This window comes from Solanum tuberosum, unplaced genomic scaffold (genome assembly GCF_000226075.1).
Source record: "Solanum tuberosum cultivar DM 1-3 516 R44 unplaced genomic scaffold, SolTub_3.0 scf00666, whole genome shotgun sequence".
NCBI classification, from domain to species: Eukaryota; Viridiplantae; Streptophyta; class Magnoliopsida; order Solanales; family Solanaceae; genus Solanum; species Solanum tuberosum.
This window is the reverse complement of record NW_006239594.1, coordinates 39987-47768: the sequence shown is the minus strand read 5'-3', so window position 1 is coordinate 47768 and position 7782 is coordinate 39987.

Sequence of the window (7782 nt, the reverse complement as noted above, 5' to 3'; positions counted from 1 at the left end):
CCGCCCCCCCCCCCCCCCGGCCTCCCACATAAGATGAAACAACACTCAGCTACTTGCTAATTTTCTACTTTAAATTTCGATTTTCATAACTTCCTATCTAAGGTCATGTCCTCCATATTCAGCAAAAATTAAATCATCTCATGTGACATGTATAATCAGCTCTTCTCAATTTTTATAACCTACCTCTACCTCTCTTAATTCGTGATACAATCAATACCTCTCGCACCTCCCGTCTAATCACCTCATGTCCCCCCAGTTTCAAGCTGCACTTAATAGCTAATTACTTATTTCTAAACCATTTTTTTAATTTTATTTTTGTCACATGTACCTAGATATAAATATTCGTAATGCCACTTTACTATACTCTTCTAGCATACACTATATTGCTCGTTCTTATATGCAAATAAGTTATTCCAACTTATCTTAATTAAGTTTCTTTGGTTAATTTGTGTTCTTTTTTTTTTCCTTTTCCAATCGGAGTTAAAATGTTTGTTTGTTTTTCTTCCCCAATATTATAAAAGCTAAATTAAACTCAATCTCAGTGTAAAAAACATATATAGTACTAAAACAAAAACAATAAAGCGAGAATTAAGAAACAAGGTGTAACCTATAATTAAGAACAAAAACATCATTTTATAAGAACATTAATTACATGTACACGTAATGTATATATAAAGATTAAAGCATCAAATCACATTTATTTGTTATATATTACTCGTAATTTATCTTATTTTTAAGATTACAAGTTTCACATTTTGTAAATATTTCTGTGTGTATATCATTTGAGTAACCTAATAATGTGAAAACTGAAAAGTTTATTTGTACTAACCTCTTGACTCCTCCACAAACACAAGAATTAATTATATTAACTCAGCATCCACCACCTCCACCACCACCACCACAACCTCCACCACCACCGCAACCTCCACCTCCACCTCCATAAAACCGATGCTTCTTTTTCCCATTAGAGGAGTCTCCACAAGCAAAAATGATCATAGAAATCATTAAAATAGACATAACAACCATTCCCACCATTATCATCAGCCCCGAACCCTCGATTGGTGAGCCAGCACCTACCACACCGTAGAATCGCGCCATATTTAGACTTTAGTCAATTCTATGCAAGAAATTAATCTAGTGATCGAAGGAAAAGTACAATTTCTTATATAGGCCCTTTTTGATGTATGAGTTGTAGACTTTTCGTAACGTTTAACTTCAACGAAGTTGCAATTAATTAATTAAGTTCATAAGAAAGACATTTATATGTTAATTTGATTTGGTAGAAATTGTTTAAGTTGCTTGAGCTAGGCTCCAACATGACTACTACTACTATTAATATATTCACGTCTTAATTTCTTGGAATTTTCAAACTTTCTTTGCTGGTATCATTGGAAAAATATTTTGATCGATTCTCTTGACTAGCCGCGGTATGAAATTTCACAAAATATGTTGTTATTATACCAAAACTTGATACTGCACTTGTATATTGTTGTTGATGCAAATCGAATCAAATGGAATATATCAATCCATGGTCAAAAATGTATAATCTACATACCAAAAATGGGTTTTAACTCTCACGTCGTACAACAGCAAGTCAACAACAATATACCTAGTGGAATCCCGTAAAGCTAGGCCTGACAAATTCTTACACCGTGAACAATATAATTGTTTATATATATATAAGAAGACTATTGATTCATGAACGCACTTGCATTGTTTTAATTTTTTTTTTTTATTGTTGTATTATATGTTTAGGAATAGATCGAATTGAAGACTTGCAAATTTAAGGCATAATACATAAATATATATTTTTTAACTTGGCTTTAATTAAAATGTATGTCCTCCAATTTTGAGTGTGCACAAGTAGATACTTAAATTTGTATAAAGTTGAACAAATAGACACACACGTCCTACGTGACATCTTATATGATAATTTGTGTCCTATGTGTATTATGTCACGTAGAGCTAATGTGTCTATTTGTTCAACTTTATACAAGTTTAAGTGTCTACTTGTACACACTCAAAATTGGAGAGCATAAATATGAAATGAGGGTAGTTTGTTTTCCCTTTGTCAACCTAAAACTTCGTAATCAATATGGATACACAATATTTTTCTAGGAAGTTGCACTTAATTTGGTCCATAATTAAGATGAACTAATTAATAATTGGTTGTTTAATTTGTTCAAACTTCTTTTGATCAGGACGTACACATCTTTAATTAAAAAATTCTATTTTATTTATCGGGCTTATTCAACCCTTGTTATTTAGGAATACATACAAAACTTATTAAAACTAGTTGCTTCTTGCTTTAATATGAAAAAAACTATATTCAATATATTGGTTTACACATGTACATGATTACATATATGGAAGAAGGAACTTGAAATAAAATAAAGAAAAAGGGAAACTATAGAAAGGAAGTAATATACACTATCTTAGTTTATTTATACTTTCCTTAATTCCCTTAATTTATATCCTAAAAATATGTGGGGGGAAATTAAAATGCAAAAGAGAGACACATTCTACCAAATAAAAGAAAATCGAAAAGAGAGGTCAATATTTCTATACTCCATATTGAAAATGTTGGATTCATATAAATTGATTATTTAATTTTATTGTTCATCTGTCACCGATTATAATTTACAATCGATTATGTACGAATAAAAGCGTAAATGAACTACTCTTCACAACATAAAGCTAATGGATTACATATATATGTACACATTACTTGGAATCCAAACTTCACAAGCCAAAAGAAAATCAATATATATCCAAGAACAAGCTATTGACTCCACAACAACAACAACAAGACTCTATTCACCTCCTCCACCACCACCACAACCACCACCACACCCTCCGCCTCCACCACCTCCACCGTCTCCTCCACCTCCACGATGGTACCAATCTTTGCCATCAGAGGAGTCCCCACAAGCAAAAATGATCATAGAAATCATTACAACAGACATAACGACCATTCCCACCATTATCATCAGCCCCGAGCCCTCAACCTCTGAGCCACCATCTCTCACACCGTAGAATCGCACCATATTTATATTTCTACTTTATGTAATTATATATATCTACAGATATTGTTATGCTTCTTATTAATCTCTTGATAAGTTATATATATATATATATATATATATAGCCTATTGTCATAATGTTTGGCATGTTGCCTTTTCGTATGAGTTGACCATTTGTGTTTAATCAACTTAATTTTCAAAATTGTTTACTTGGTAACCCGATCGATGACTGTAAATTAGAGTAATTTAATATTTTACTCTTATCTTATTTAGAAGTGAGAGTTGGAAAGGACCAACACTGCATTAATACTCTTGTACAGCATGCATACAATTTTGTACATTAACTTTTGACTGCATTAATTAGTTGTACAACATGCAAAAAGAATTGTACATTAATAGAATGACTAACACCAAGGACTAACATTGCAATTATTATTATTACTCATTACTCCTTATTACAATTATTATTATTACTCATTTGGCTCCTTATTAGAGTTAACACTTTAAAGCACGAACACGGCACTACCATGTTGTACACAAAGCATTTCAAATTGTACTATAAAATTAATTGTGCCTCATTAATTGTACACGTGCCTTTCTACATATACAACAACCCACATGAAGAATTAATTTTCTGACAATTTTGGTTATATTTTTCTTTAAAATAATAATTGCCTCGATTTTTATTTTTATTTTTATTTTTAACATTTATTTTTAATTTTAAAAGATTGGAAATTTTATGTTAAAAATTTAAATAATAGAAAAAATGATTTATTTAACTTTTATCATCATCAATACTACTAATTTATTTGACGTTTTTTCTTAATCTTCATCTCATCATTAATGTTATTTATATAATTTTCTTAAATCACTTATTTTTTCTTTTTTAAATCTTTTATATTTTATTTTACTCTTATTTAGAAATGGGAGTTTCGAGGACCAACATTGGACTAAAGAGTTGGACTAAAAGCTATAGAAATTGTACATTGAGGCCCACCAAAAAGATGAACTAAAGTAACTTCATCTACTTCTACTTTTTCTACACATATTTTTCTTTAATAAAATAATTATTGCCTCCATTTTTATTTTATTTTTTAACATTTATTTTTAATTTTAAAACATTGGAAATTTTATGTTAAAAATTTAAATAATAGAAAAAATGATTTATTTAACTTTTATCATCATCAATACTACTAATTTATTTGACGTTTTTTCTTAATCTTCATCTCATCATTAATGTTATTTATATAATTTTCTTAAATCACTTATTTTTTCTTTTTTAAATCTTTTATATTTTATTTTACTCTTATTTAGAAATGGGAGTTTCGAGGACCAACATTGGACTAAAGAGTTGGACTAAAAGCTATAGAAATTGTACATTGAGGCCCACCAAAAAGATGAACTAAAGTAACTTCATCTACTTCTACTTTTTCTACACATATTTTTCTTTAATAAAATAATTATTGCCTCCATTTTTATTTTATTTTTTAACATTTATTTTTAATTTTAAAACATTTTCATCAATAGGGCATTTCCACCAAAATAAAGTATGACTAAAGAAGACTGAATTTTATCATTCTGCAAGTGAATAAACCAAATTATAATTTCACATAAAAAAAGTTGAAGAAAAAAAAAATCAACTAAGTAGTAAATAAGGTCTAAACCATTGGATTTAGTTCGTTTGAAAAGCCACAAAGTAATGGCTAGCAATAAGGTCTAAATTATCTTTATGCATCATATCAACAACTATGTATTATTATTATTATTATTAGACTTTTAACAAACAAGAAAATAAAACGAGAATATTTTTTTTAAAAAAAAAAAAACTTGCAAGGCTCATTGGCGGCTAAGCCTTACAAGGCTCATTGGAATTTGAGCCTTGTAAGGCTCATTGAAATTTGAGCCTCGTTTTAGAAAATATAATTTAAACGGTGTTAAAAATTGTTACTCTTCTGGTTTCATAATTAATTGAGTTGCCCTTTTGAAATTTTTGAAAAAATTTGTTGCCCTTTTGATTTCGGACTCGCAAAATGAAGGTATATTATATATAAGTAACAAAGTCAGGATTTTTATTAAAGAGATTCAAAATAATAAAATTTAAAAAATTGATGTCAACTATATATACAAGTTCCTAACTAGCTCCATTTTTATATATCGATAAAAAATTATTCGTATTCAATATTTATTTATTATCAATCAAATTGTTGTAAAGTTCCATGATATCCATGGGGATACATCTCATAACAACAAAAAATACAGCATTTATCTTCCACTTTCATTACAATTTCATAATGACTATTTAATATATTACTTTTCACATACAAATTGATAATATCTAGGTAATAATTTGAAATCCATTTTAATAATTTTAGCAAGTACTCTGAATCAACACCACATATTTTGTACGGATTGTGGAATAATTTTAGGAAAAACATGTGGTGAGAATCTTGAATTATGCATCCAAATATTGATATGGGGTTTGCAATTTAAATTTTATAACAATGCAAATAGTAATTTCTTGTGTTATTGTGTTTCATATCTAATCATAATATCATACATCATATAGAAAAAAAAGCTTCAAAATAGTTTATTAAGGTTTTACATTAGTCGACTCATAAATTAAGATTTCAAATTTAACATTGTTCTGAAATCGACTTTTGATAATCGTATTCCTGAATATACACAGAAAAAGGACTTCAATAAGCCTTGAAGGTCAAAGAAGATTGTGAATTTCTTCTAAGCTATTGGAAGAGCAATCAGACTTTCCTCAACAAAATTATGAATTTGGGATTGATTATTGAACCGAGCACGAATAATCAACATCAGATAAGAAGACAGGCTAGACAAATTAGTCACTCTAAAATTTCACAAATCTTTCAAAATCTCACTAATTAATTTAAAGGTGATCATAAAATTGTAAAACCATCTAATTTTGTGACAATTATTTTTTTGTGTCCACTAGAATAGGTCACCTAGCCTATATTATCTCAATATCTAATTTTGTGACAATTATTTTTTTGTGTCCACTAGAATAGGTCACCTAGCCTATATTATCTCAATATCTAATTTTGTGACAATTATTTTTTTGTGTCCACTAGAATAGGTCACCTAGCCTATATTATCTCAATATCTAATTTTGTGACAATTATTTTTTTGTGTCCACTAGAATAGGTCACCTAGCCTATATTATCTCAATATCTAATTTTGTGACAATTATTTTTTTGTGTCCACTAGAATAGGTCACCTAGACTATATTATCTCAATTCTCAGCTAATGGATCTCCCAAATTTATAGGCCAATAAATTGGAGTTAATGTAAGTCACCAAATATCTTTATTCAAACCAACAAATTTGTGTGATTGCACATGTTATTTAATCTCCCCTTAATTAAATTGCATTATTAGTGGTACTATATCAACTAACCTATGATGCTTTAAATAGTGAACAATGTAAGTGGATCAAATCAAGTAGGATTCACCTTTATGAGATTATTAAATAGTAGTCTTAATGCTAAATAAACAATAATTAGGGGCGAACTTAGCTTATAAATTAGCGCTCTATAAATTCACACGAATTCATTTATTTCTATCAAGATGTTGTACATGAATTTTTATTTTATCAAATATCTATAAATATTTGACTTATAGGCTGCACTTCAATTTGAATTTATCGTCAATAATCATAAATAAATTTTACATTGTTATTATAATCGTATAACCTTAGTAGATATATTGTCAAAGGGTGGATTCGTAGGGTATATCATGGTTCACGTGAGTTTCAGATTTTTTTGCAAAATTAGGAATTGTATATACATATTTTTTAAAATTGATATAATATTATGTGCTTGCCTTCGTAAGCCAAAGGTTGAATGGTACATTGGTTGAATGGTGAGGAACATGGATCCATTCTTACATAATTAAAGGGAAAAGAGTCTGAAATATATCCGAACTTTGACCGAAATTGTTGTTATGATACCAATCTTTGGAAAGAACCTTTTAACCCCCTGCACTATTTAATAGTGTATTTTAAAGATATATATGTGTCCACGTGAACATAAAAAATAATGCATAATTATAAATAGTAATGTGTTCACGTGGGCACATATATACCTTTAAAATACACTATTAAATAGTTCAGAGGTAAAAAATAAACTATTAAATAGTTCAGGGGGTAAAATGTCCTCCATAAAGTTTGGTATCGTAACAACAATTTCGACCAAAGTTGGAGTATTTTTCAGACCCTTTTCCCTATTTTCTTTTTTAGAAATTATGGATTCATTTATGCTATATATTATATTATCATTGCAATAATAATAACAATATATTCAAATTAATTTTATAAATGAGATATGAGGAACAAAGGAAGAGACATGAAATATATGCAGACCTTATCATTACGTCGTAGAGATTTCCGAAGGACTCTTGATCACTCGAATACAATAAATTAAAGTAAGTATGAAAAACAAATGACGATAGAAAGCAAAAGCAAGAGATTACAAAAATAAAGCTAATACTAAAACCGATAGACACAACCAAACCTAAACACGTCAAGAAGTAAAACAACACTCCACTATCTACTAATCTTCTACCCCAAAACGACTTTCATTCCATCTTATCAAATATATTATCATTGCATATAAATTAAGTTTATAATTTATTATTTCTAACAATTTCCAATCTTTTAAAATTAAAAATAATTTTTTTTAAAAAAACGAGGCAATAATTATTTTAAAGAAAAATATAACCAAAATTGTCAAAAAA